This window comes from Schistocerca serialis, chromosome 5 (assembly GCF_023864345.2).
Source record: "Schistocerca serialis cubense isolate TAMUIC-IGC-003099 chromosome 5, iqSchSeri2.2, whole genome shotgun sequence".
In the NCBI taxonomy this organism is placed as follows: Eukaryota; Metazoa; Arthropoda; class Insecta; order Orthoptera; family Acrididae; genus Schistocerca; species Schistocerca serialis.
The window spans coordinates 446,176,583-446,189,017 of record NC_064642.1 but is presented as its reverse complement, the minus strand read 5'-3'; the positions used below and the strand labels follow the sequence as shown (position 1 = coordinate 446,189,017).

Genomic DNA, 12,435 nt, shown 5'->3' with positions numbered 1-12,435 from the left:
GAAGTTGGATTTTCTTAAATGTTCTCGATTATCAGACAAATGAATTTCATGTGCATTTGAAGTATTATGGCCAACATTGCGCACTGCTGAGGCTGTAGTTTGCATTTAAATTTTCTTATGAGAGACCAGAATATATCGCGTTCCACCGTTTCTGCTCTAGAGGTAAGACAATTTATTTTATTTGTTATGCGAACAGGGCCTTAGGATTCAGTGCTTTAGGGGCTGGATGCATTCTGCAGTGACTGTATTTCTTTATTGGCATTGGCAGTTGTATTGCCCAATCAATTCGTAAAGTTTTGCTAACAATGAAACAGAGTAAGCGCACCACTTGCATTTACAACACGCAACACGACAACTTGAGTTCTGTATCCATTCCACAGTTAAGACTTCATTCAACGTAATAGTAAAGTTTATTGTTTCACTTTTATAAAGAACGTTACAATTTCCAACACCATATTCCGAAACCGTTTTGAAATTTTCAGTACAACGTAGCCCAAAAATTTAAGCATTAACAGTGGATGTGACTTTTCGTAACAAATGTCTATATATATTTTCAAGTTCAGGATCTTGTAAATATTTTTGTGGTGGTCGTAAGTTACTCTTCCTGTCTGTGTGCACATTACGGAAGATGCGTTGGAATTGCTGATATTGTGCTGAGAGATACTTTTAAGTTCAGGACCTATTTAAAAAGGAAGTTAATAAAATAACAACAATTAAAGAAATTTATATTTTTCCAAAAATTTTTTGTGATAGGCTTAACGTACTAGCTCCCCTCCCTGGTAGAATGCAGTGTGCAAATATGTAGCTAATGATAGGTTTAAAATGGATACACCACTACAATTTGAGCATTCTCTTTTATCTCGTTTCTTGTCTATACTCATAATTCTTGCTAGTTTCAATTCTTCAAGAATTTTTCCCAAGCACCAAATTTCATTCAGAAACTGTACAAACGACTTTTTCAGTTTAGTGCTTGTGTCATTTATTTTCCTAATATCACTTTAGTTTATTTCTTCTTCCTCTATGTATACGTTCAACAACACAATTATTATTGTTACTTCATCTCACCTCTTCCAGATGCGATTGCTTTAACTGCAGATGGGGTATCTGGACAAACTGCAGATAACGTTTCCTTCCATTCAGAAATCCAAAGAGTGTATTCCTGTGAACACCGTGAAAGGCTGTTTCTAAATCTAGATTCTAAGACCTTTGAGGTAGAGAATAACGACATGATAAACATCAGAAATAGGACAGGTTGGTGGGAGTTGGGAACCTACAACACATTAAACGACATCCTCTTCTCAGCTTTTGTAGTGATAAATGAAGCGTTACGCTCGCAGCTGCTGAAGGTAATCGAAAATATATGCTCCCAGTACTCACTGCGGTGCATCCGGTCCCACAAGGTAGCGGCCAACCTGGCATGCGATACGACAGAAGGACAACCCTCCCCAACATCTCCCCAATTTGCAGCGCTTCCGCGATCTACGCAGAATTGCAAGCCCTTATTTGCACGCTAACCAGCGGGGTAATTTAGAGAGACAAATGCTTGCGACACTTGCATCCGGTCTCACAATGTGTTATGGCCCGCGCGGGCAGTTGCTCTTCTCTGTCTCTATATCTTTCTCTAGAGTTGTGTTTGAGAGAGAGAGGGGGGGGGGGGGGGGAGAGAGAGAAGGGGGTGGGAGGGAGAGACGTATTCGGAGAGAGCAGCAGACAGATGTGGCAAACACTGAAATGTACATGCGCAGACGGTGCAGGAGCAGAGAACACAGCGGCGGAGAGCAAAGTTCTGCTTCTCACGACGGCGGCTTCGGTTAAGACACGCAATATCCGGAGTTACACATTACTTAGCTCGCCTCGTTATTTGCCTTCGCGATTTAGTACAGCGAGCATACAACTCGCCAGACACGGAGCGGTGTAGCCCGAGGCGTCCCACTTTGAGGCGAGCCAGTAAGACTTCCATCTTGCAGTTCATCCCTCCCCTTTACCGTCTTACCATCTCAGAAGAGAGAACATCCTTTCTACAAATGAAGCTCATTAAGGAAAATCTTTAAAACGTATCACTCGTTTTTATTTTCTCTGCGTTCGAAAGTCAAGTTCTACAGTACACACTCGTCACAAGCGTAAGCTACAGAACCAATGCTTTCTCTACTAACCTGTTGTTGATGCCACATATTTACCACAATAAACACGAGGAGCTGTGTGGGTGACGACGTATTTCCCTCATCTTGTGTCATGAGAGAATGATGTTTAAGTGAAACTGCGCTGGCAATGCAGCAAACAATTTCATGTACAGCGATATAAATTGCCACGTCGCTACTGCACTAACGTTCCAATGAGTTTCTAGTAAATACATTGTAATCACTGAAAAGCATGTGAAAGCTGAATGTTATCATAGGCTTGATGATCACCAGTCTTCTGACAAGTCTGAAGCGACCTTCCCCGAATTCCTCTTCTGGGTCGACCACTTTATTTCAGAGTAACACTTGCACCTTACGTCCTCTATTAATTGCTGTGTGTATTCCACTGTCTGTCTTTTCCTCTACCTCTAACACCATGGACGTTAATCCCTGATGCCCTATCACGTGTCCTACCATCCTGCCCTTCTTCTTGTCGCTGTTTTCTATATATACCTTTCCTCACCGATTCTGCTGAGAACCTCATCTTTCCGTACCTTATCAGTCCACCTAATTTTCAACATTGTTCTATAGCATCATATCTCAAATTCTTCGATTTTCTCCTATTCCGGTTTTCTCACTGCCCATGATTCACAACTATAAATTTCTGCTTTCCAAACATACACCGATCGAGTTGGTACAGTGGTTAGTCACTGGACTCGCATTCGGGAGGACGACGGTTCAATCCCGCGTCCGGCCATCCTCATTTAGATTTTCCGTGATTTCCCTAAATCGCTCCAGGCAAATGCCGGGATGGTTCCTTTGAAAGGGCACGGCCGACTTCCTTCCCGTCCTTCCCTAATCCGACGAGACCGATGACCTCGCTGTCTGGTCTCCTTCCCCAAACAACCCCAACCCAAACGTACATTCTCAGAAATTTCTTCCTCTAATTAAAGCCTGTCTTTCATACTAGCAGATTTCTCTTGGCCAGGAATGCCCTCTGCGACTGTGTTATTCTGCTCTTTGCGTACACCTGCTTTGCCCGTCATGGATTATTTTGTTTCCAAGGTAGAAGAATTTCTCAATTTCGTGTACATTGTGACGAGCAGTTTTGATGCTAAGTTTCTCAATATTCTCATTTCTGCTAATTTTAATTACTTCAGTCTTTTTCCGATTTACTCTCAGTCCATATTCTGTACTTTTTAAAGCGATCGTTCGAGTCAACAAATCTTATAATTCTTCTTCACTTTCACTGATGATTGCAATTTAATCAGCGAATGTGACAGTTGATATCCCATCGCTCTGAACTTAAATCACATTGTTGAAGTTTTGCCGTGTTTTAATCATTCTTTCTTCGACGTATTGAATCAACAGTAGGGACGAAAAGCTGATTCCCTGTCTCAGACCCTTTTCAGTTCGAGCATTTCGTTCTTGGTCTTCCAGCCTTACTTTTCCTTTGATTCTGGTGCATATTTATATCATACGCCTTTCCCTGAACGTTGTTCCTATTTTGCTCAGAATTTAGAACCTGTCGCCCCATTTCACAATGTCGAATGCTTTTTCTAGATGGACAAATCTTGCTCCGGTTTCAAATTTTCTTCAGTCTTGTCAAAGCTATCAAACGCAAAGTCAGAACTGTCTATTTGGCGCCTTTACTTTTCCTAAGGATGCAGTGATCGTCATGTAACAGAACCTAAATTTTGTTTTGCATTATTATTTATATTTTTCACCTTATCAGTTTGGATTCATGAGATGAAGCTAATTTGGTGACAGTTTCGCACATATCTGCCCCTGGTATCTTCGGATTTGTGCGGAAAGGCTGTTGGTACGTCGCCAGTGACACAGGTTCTGCACACCAACTTGAACAGGCGTTTGACTGCAATGTACGCCATGCTAACAGAAATTCCAGTAGTGGATTGTCATAAATCTCTTCGCCGCGCGGGTAACCGCGCGGTCTAGGGCGCCTTGCCAGGGTACGCGCGGCTCCCCCGACGGAGGTTCGAGTCCTTGGCGCACGTTAGTTTGAGTTAGATTAAGTAGTGTGTAAACCTAGGGACCGATGACTTTAGCAGCTTGGTCCCATAGGAACTTACCACAATTTTCCGCATAAATTCCTCCTCTTTCATTCGATCTCAAGTCTTCCAGAGGTCATTTAAATTTTGACTGTAATACTCGACTCCCCATGTGCTCCTTGTCGACTCTGGCACCAATTTCTCCTTGGCTGCAATGTACTTCCCATCTGTTTCATTCAAAAGGAATTTATATTGTTGTATTCCTGTCTTTCCCTAAACGTTTTTGCACTTCCTTCGTCGATAAATTGAATTTTTGTCTGTTATCCAAGGTTTCTTCGGAGTTACTGTCCTTGTACCTATGCCTGACTATTCAACATCTGTGATTGCCCATTTTAAAGGTGAACATTTCTCTTCAGCTGAACTGCCTATTGTCATACTCCTTACTGTAATATCCACATTCTTAGCGAATTTCAAACGCTTCTCAACGTTCCTTATTACTTCAGTATCCAACTTCCTTCCACACTGTTTCTTCCGTACGATTCTCTTAAGCTTCAGTCTACTCTTCATCATTACTAAATAATAATCTAAATCTGTATCTACTGCTGGCTACGCCTTACAATCCAATATCTGATTTCGGAATTTCTGCCTGATCATGTTGTAATCCAGTTAAGGATCTTCCTGTGTCCCTGGGTGTTTACCAAGTATACCTACCCCTCTTGTAACCCTTTCCTCTACTCCTTTCCCTAGAACCGAGTTGCTATTCCCCTGATTATTAAATTTTCATCTCCCTTTACAGGCTCAATTACTCTGTCAGTATCCTCATATACATTCACTAGCTCTTCATATTCTACTGACGACGTCGGCTTGTATGTCTTAACTACCGTTGCCGGCATGGTTTGCTGTCAAATCTGATGAGAACAGCCGTATTACTGAGCCGTTCACAGTATGGCACCCTCTGCCCTACTTTCGTACCTATGCTATCGCAGTGTACGCTATTGTGATGTAATGGCTTCTGATCCGGACGAAGTCGGTTCAAATGTAGGTCGTGAGAATTAGGCAGCGATTTGGGGGTCAGATGAGCTGTGCGGTTTCTGATGATCACAGCGTGCAACTACGTCCCGGTTTTGTACCCTTTGTCTTGATAACAAGATGTAAGAACACCATTTAGGTTTGTCTAATACACTTGGAACATTTCGAAGAAAAACATTTAGCACACCAGAATGGAAATATTCCAGGAAATTCTACAAATTTTTAGAAGAAAAATGCCCAATTACTAAAGAAGGATCTAAGAATGTAAATTATTGCCATTGGAAATATATACTGAAATGTTCCATATGAAAAGAATAACGCTCTTATCTGCATAAAAGAATTTTTGCTGAATTCTAAGAGGACATGTAAACATAATAATTACTAAACGTTTGATTTGATATACACTCCTGGAAATGGAAAAAAGAACACATTGACACCGGTGTGTCAGACCCACCATACTTGCTCCGGACACTGCGAGAGGGCTGTACAAGCAATGATCACACGCACGGCACAGCGGACACACCAGGAACCGCGGTGTTGGCCGTCGAATGGCGCTAGCTGCGCAGCATTTGTGCACCGCCGCCGTCAGTGTCAGCCAGTTTGCCGTGGCATACGGATCTCCATCGCAGTCTTTAACACTGGTAGCATGCCGCGACAGCGTGGACGTGAACCGTATGTGCAGTTGACGGACTTTGAGCGAGGGCGTATAGTGGGCATGCGGGAGGCCGGGTGGACGTACCGCCGAATTGCTCAACACGTGGGGCGTGAGGTCTCCACAGTACATCGATGTTGTCGCCAGTGGTCGGCGGAAGGTGCACGTGCCCGTCGACCTGGGACCGGACCGCAGCGACGCACGGATGCACGCCAAGACCGTAGGATCCTACGCAGTGCCGTAGGGGACCGCACCGCCACTTCCCAGCAAATTAGGGACACTGTTGCTCCTGGGGTATCGGCGAGGACCATTCGCAACCGTCTCCATGAAGCTGGGCTACGGTCCCGCACACCGTTAGGCCGTCTTCCGCTCACGCCCCAACATCGTGCAGCCCGCCTCCAGTGGTGTCGCGACAGGCGTGAATGGAGGGACGAATGGAGACGTGTTGTCTTCAGCGATGAGAGTCGCTTCTGCCTTGGTGCCAATGATGGTCGTATGCGTGTTTGGCGCCGTGCAGGTGAGCGCCACAATCAGGACTGCATACGACCGAGGCACACAGGGCCAACACCCGGCATTATGGTGTTGGGAGCGATCTCCTACACTGGCCGTACACCACTGGTGATCGTCGAGGGGACACTGAATAGTGCACGGTACTTCCAAACCGTCATCGAACCCATCGTTCTACCATTCCTAGACCGGCAAGGGAACTTGCTGTTCCAACAGGACAATGCACGTCCGCATGTATCCCGTGCCACCCAACGTGCTCTAGAAGGTGTAAGTCAACCACCCTGGCCAGCAAGATCTCCGGATCTGTCCCCCATTGAGCATGTTTGGGACTGGATGAAGCGTCGTCTCACGCGGTCTGCACGTCCAGCACGAACGCTGGTCCAACTGAGGCGCCAGGTGGAAATGGCATGGCAAGCCGTTCCACAGGACTACATCCAGCATCTCTACGATCGTCTCCATGGGAGAATAGCAGCCTGCATTGCTGCGAAAGGTGGATATACACTGTACTAGTGCCGACATTGTGCATGCTCTGTTGCCTGTGTCTATGTGCCTGTGGTTCTGTCAGTGTGATCATGTGATGTATCTGACCCCAGGAATGTGTCAATAAAGTTTCCCCTTCCTGGGACAATGAATTCACGGTGTTCTTATTTCAATTTCCAGGAGTGCATTATCGGTGGAAACAGTAAACTCTATGCTGTTCTTACTTTAGTTGCCCACATAAAGCGTAGCCCGTCTCCTCAGGAAGAGTACTTTTGTGTGAGGTTACTTCCTGTTGCTAGTTATCTGTAATGCGACGTGTCATATACCGTTGTGCAAAAGAAAATTGAAATAATAAAATATTTGTCTATCTTGTACTTTCATTCTGCTTTTATGTACTACCATACAAACAAGAATAAAGATCCACTGGCTATCACATCTATCCAAAAATACCCAGTTGGAAGAGGTGGACGGTAAATCACCACTGCTAACAAGTTATATAGAAATCATTCCGGATTACACACATTACCATCCTGAACATCAGCTTATGCGCCTAAATTTAAGAGTTAGAAAGGACATACGTCAGCCGAATGAAAAATATGAAACGATACATCGTCTTAGGAACAGGGAGAGTTTCGGAAATGATACAAAGATCTAGATAAGTTTCAATCGATATATTTGTTTTAATGAAGGTTTTGTGCTATAAAGATCCACCATTTTCGTTTAGAAAACGGTCAATGCAATCTTTCATAGCCGGCCGCTGTGAACGAGCGGTTCTATGTGCTTCAGTCCAGAACGGCGCTGCTGCTACGGTCGCAGGTTCGAATCCTGCCTCAGGCATGGATGTGTGTGATGTCCTTAGGTTAGTTAGATTCAAGTAGTTCTAAGTCTAGGGGACTGATGACCATTTTTTAATCTGTCATTAGTCTCCTAAAATTTTTAATTTCCGCTTATCTATTCTATTTACATATTCCTCATTTAAATCATCTCTACAAAAGCAGGTACGCTATTCGTTCATGGAAATCATTTGTTTATGTTGTCGAAGCTAAAGACACGAACGGAATACAATAAAAATTTTTTACACTACTGTCGTTCCTTCTGTCTTCTGCAATATGGGTCACATTTCTCGTGGGACAGCACTGTAATATACTGGGAGTGAGATCAAAGTTGTCATATAGGTTTCAAATCTTCCTAGGAGAAAATTTCGTACAATTATCTGTACGTGTAAGCGGAAAAGCTGGTAAAACTGATCATGATTTGTTTACAGCGAAAATCATATTAGAGGGCGAGCGAGCGAAAATGTCGTGGATCTCTAAACGGAATCAGGTACCTATGAGAAATAATGAGTGCGGTCGCTGTTTTAATAGTCCCGCACATTGTACAAAAGTAACTAGATGCGTCATTTGACTGTTACACGTGCAGCAATCCACCACACAGTCTGTTTGAAATTACAACCAAATCTTCCTCATTGACGAGCTGATTAGTTGTCTCATGCAGACAGTCACCATGACCAGTTCTCCGTTTCAACAGTTGCCATATACATCGTGATCGAGTTTTTTATTCCCACATCATACTACAACTGTATTAGAGCGCAGCTTCAAATCTTTTACTTGCTCTTTTACTCCAATGCTGTACGATTACTATCTCCATATTTCTTGATTTTTAATTGTTCCAACGAGCAGGGATAATTTCATATCGATGGTTTTACATTCGCTGCCGTTATTCGAATGTATTTTTAGACAACGTTAAAAGGTTCAAATGGCTCTGAGCACTATGGGATTTAACTTCTAAGGTCATCAGCCCCCTAGAACTTAGAACTACTTAAATCTAACTAACCTAATAACATCACTGGACATCACACACCAATGCCCGAGGCAGGATTCGAACCTGCGACCGTAGTGGTCGCGCGGTTCCAGACTGTAGCGCCTAGAACCGCTCGGCCACACCGGCCGGCTTAGACAACGTCAGACCTATGAATGAAATTGTATATTATATAAAATATGTCTGTTTGAAGGCCCAAATTCCGTAATTGCTTTCTTCGTTAGTTTTCAGCTTTATGACTTTTCAATGGCCAACGGCCTTGCCGCAGTGGTAACACCGGTTCACGTCAGATCATCGAAGTCAAGCGCTGTCGGGCTGGGCTAGCACTTGGATGGGTGACCATCTGGTCTGCCTTGCACTGTTGGCAAACGGAGTCCACTCAGCCCTTGTGAGGCAAACTGAGGAGCTACTTGATCGATAAATTGCAGCTCCGGTCTCGTAAACTGACATACGGTCGGGAGAGCGGTGTGCTGACCACATTCCCCTCCATATCCGCATCCAGTGGCGCCTGTGGGCTAAGGATGACATGACAGCCGGCAAGTACCGATGGGCCTTCATTGCCTGTTCGACGGAGTTTAGTTTAGTTTTATGCCTTTTCAAAATCTGCGTTCTTCACTTCACTTTTGTGAAACTTATTGTCTAATGCGAAAGCAGTGTATGTCGAGGTTTAGCTGTCGTTCATAGATGTGTACCTCAAGATTGGATGTTGTTTGGGGTAATATTACATGATGCGCATTGCAAAAAGGACAGCTCTTTTTGTATTATCGCGAGAAAGGGGAGAGTGTGCCACGGGTATAATACGCGAAATGGGGTGCAGTCATTAAAACGAAGGTAATTTTCGTTGCGGCAGGATCTTCTCATGAAATGTCAGTGACCAACTTTCTCCTTATAGTGTGAAAAGATTTTGGGAGCATTGATCATCATAATTAAATAAGAGAAATCATATTATGCACGGAGAGATTTAAGTGTTCGTATTTCCCGCACTCTGTACGAGAGTGGAACAGTAGAGAAATAGCTTGAAGGCGGTTTCCTCTAACAGGCAGGTAATTATGGTTCAAATGGCTCTGAGCGCTATAGGACTTAACTTCTGAGGTCATCAATCTCCTACAACTTAGAACTACTTAAACCTAACTAACCTAAGGACGTCACACATCCATGCCCGAGGCAGGATTCGAACCTGCGACCGTAGCGGTCACGCGGTTCCAGACTGTAGCGCCTAGAACTGCTCGGCCACTCCGGCCGGGGCACGTAATCATGAATTGAAGAGTAATCACCTAGATGAATTTGTAGATATTCGCTGAGGTTCTGGAAGTGTTTTTTTCTGTGGGTGTTCTTTACATCTTCTACAACTGTTTCTGTGCGACTTTTGACCTTGCTAACGACGAAACAAAAACTGCAGTGTTAACCAAAATCTTTGCACAATTGTCATGTGTTGTGTATTGCTACCTACTTAAGGCTTCCTTTTTTTCGCGTGTATCCATGGGAGGGGGGGATGGGGAGAGAGGGCGTCGAGGTGGTAATGACCTCATCAAAACATATTTTAGTAGAAGTGTCCACATTTTCACACATTCAAGTTCCCCAATTTCTCAGTTAATTTTTGGAACATAAAGTAGCGTGACAAGTAAGGATCTCAAAGAGGGCACGGAATTTTCTATAAATTACAAGTTACTTTTAAGACATGATGTTTCTCAGTTGCTTGCGTGAGCGTCTGTTCGCGTGGATAGAATTACGGGCAGATCGGTATCATTTTAACCAAGTAAGGACGCGTATTGCCAGACTGATCGTACCTCCTATCAACAACATAACGGAGACGGTTCGTAAACCTACAAGCCACAGGTAACCAACGAACAACAGCATGTCAGGGAAGACGGAAAGTGTAAGATCCCCACACCTTTTTATCATCAGTCTTCTGACCGGTTTCAACAGGCCGTCACTAATTCCCGCCCAGTGCCAGCCTCCTCGCGTCACAGCAGCATATCTCAAACCAGTGTTTAAGAAGGACTGGAAGAAACTGTGTAGATTCAGACTGGCAGATTTCTGATGATAGATAGAAGGCAACGCCTGAAGAGGAAAAAGCTTGTTTTGTTTTTGGTAGGTTGAAAATTGGTGTTATCAAGTAGGGATGAAACACATTTTTTATTTATTTTTTGTGATGAGTAACCATACTTTAGAAAGTCGGGTGGTTAGATACTTATTTTGACTCAATACCACGCCATCGAGTGTACAAATTCTGCTAAATAAAGTTCCAGTGGTGCAGCAACACTTATTTCGTAATTGTAGCTGAAAAATCGACAAAGGCTTTGCCGCAAGTGTAACATGGGTTCCCGTCAGATCACTAAAGTAAAGCGTTGGGCTTTCTAACCCTTGGATGGGTGACGATCAGAGTCTTCCGAGAGCCGTTGGCAAGTAGGATGCACCCAGCCCTTGTGAAGCCTGCTGGGGAGCTAACTGATTCAAAACAGAGGCTCCGGTCGCGAAAGGTGACAACGGCCGGAAGGGAGGTATCCTCCCCATACGCCCTTTTATATCCTGCATCAAATGACGCCTATAGGCTGAGGATAATACGGCTGTCGATAGGTACCGTCGTGCCTTCCGAGGCCTGTTCGGATGGAGCTTAATTTAGTTTAAGTTGTAGGAATTATAAATCTTGCCAAGTTTTGCAATTTTAACGTAGACATACTTCAAAAATGGTTCAAATGGCTCTGAGCACTATGGGACTTAAAATCTGAGGTCATCAGTCCCCTATAACTTAGAACTACTTAAACGTAACTAACCTACGGACAGCACACACATCCATGCCCGAGGCAGGATTCGAACCTGCGACCGTAGTGGTCGCGCAGTTCCAAACTGAAGCGCCTAGAACCGCTCGGCCACTCTGGCCGGCTGGACAGTTCAGCGAAATATGTCGTTTGTCGTTAATGGACTATGGCAACGGACGATCGGCCACTCTGGCCGGCCAGACATACTTCCACGAAAGCAGTAATAATGCCTAAATAATAATAATCGCCGGCCGGTATGGCCTTGCGGTTGTAGGCGCTTCATTCTGGAATCGCGTGACCGCTACGGTCGCAGGCTCGAATCCTGCCTTGGGCATGGATGTGTGTGCTGTCCTTAGGTTAGTCAGGTTTAAGTAGTTCTAAGTTCTAGGGGACTGATGACCACAGATGTCAAGTCCTATAGTGCTCAGAGCCATTTGAACCATTATAATAATCAATTAAAAGTAAAAGTCAAATGCGTACGAAATGTAATTTATATGCTCAAGTTTATTTATATTAATAATATTAATATTAATAACAATAATAATAATCAATTAAAAGTAAAAGTCAAGTACGTCCAGATTTTGAAATTCATGTTCAAGTTTGTTTATATTTTCAGAAAAACAGAAATGATTCCTTTTCTGCAACAGTCTGCAGTCCATAACAATTCTTTTGAAGTACAGTTGATAGTAAATACAGGGCCCGATTACACTAAGCATATCTCCCAATAAACATAAAACTGAAACACAAGTTCCAAGGAAAACTCATTGCACTAGACCTACCACGTAACGAAAGGGCCCCACAGTGCTTATAGATGCCACTATGTTATATTCACACGGGGACAAAATTATGACTAAATGGTGTGAAATATTTGCCATTTGTCGCAACAGCTATTTTACGTAGTAAGAAAGAAGAACGCGGTATCTGATACCTTCCGACTTCAAATCGTGTGAAAAAAAGATGTAAACGCCGTAAGTAAATTGTACACTACATCAGCCAAAACGCCGGCACGGTAGCTCAGCGTGTTCAGTCAGAGGGATAGTTGCCCTCAGCAATCTATAGAAATG

The 12,435-nt window shown here is 43.7% G+C and overlaps 1 protein-coding gene and 1 pseudogene across 1 annotated transcript in view; one reads left to right on the top strand and one right to left on the bottom strand.

Annotated features, from left to right (window-relative positions):
• Window positions 1-12,435, bottom strand: part of LOC126480897 (neural cell adhesion molecule 2) — a 586,813-nt gene that overhangs the window by 292,279 nt on the left and 282,099 nt on the right. The gene's annotated exons all lie outside the window — the stretch shown is intronic.
• LOC126482428 (5S ribosomal RNA) lies at window positions 8,862-8,979 on the top strand (annotated as a pseudogene).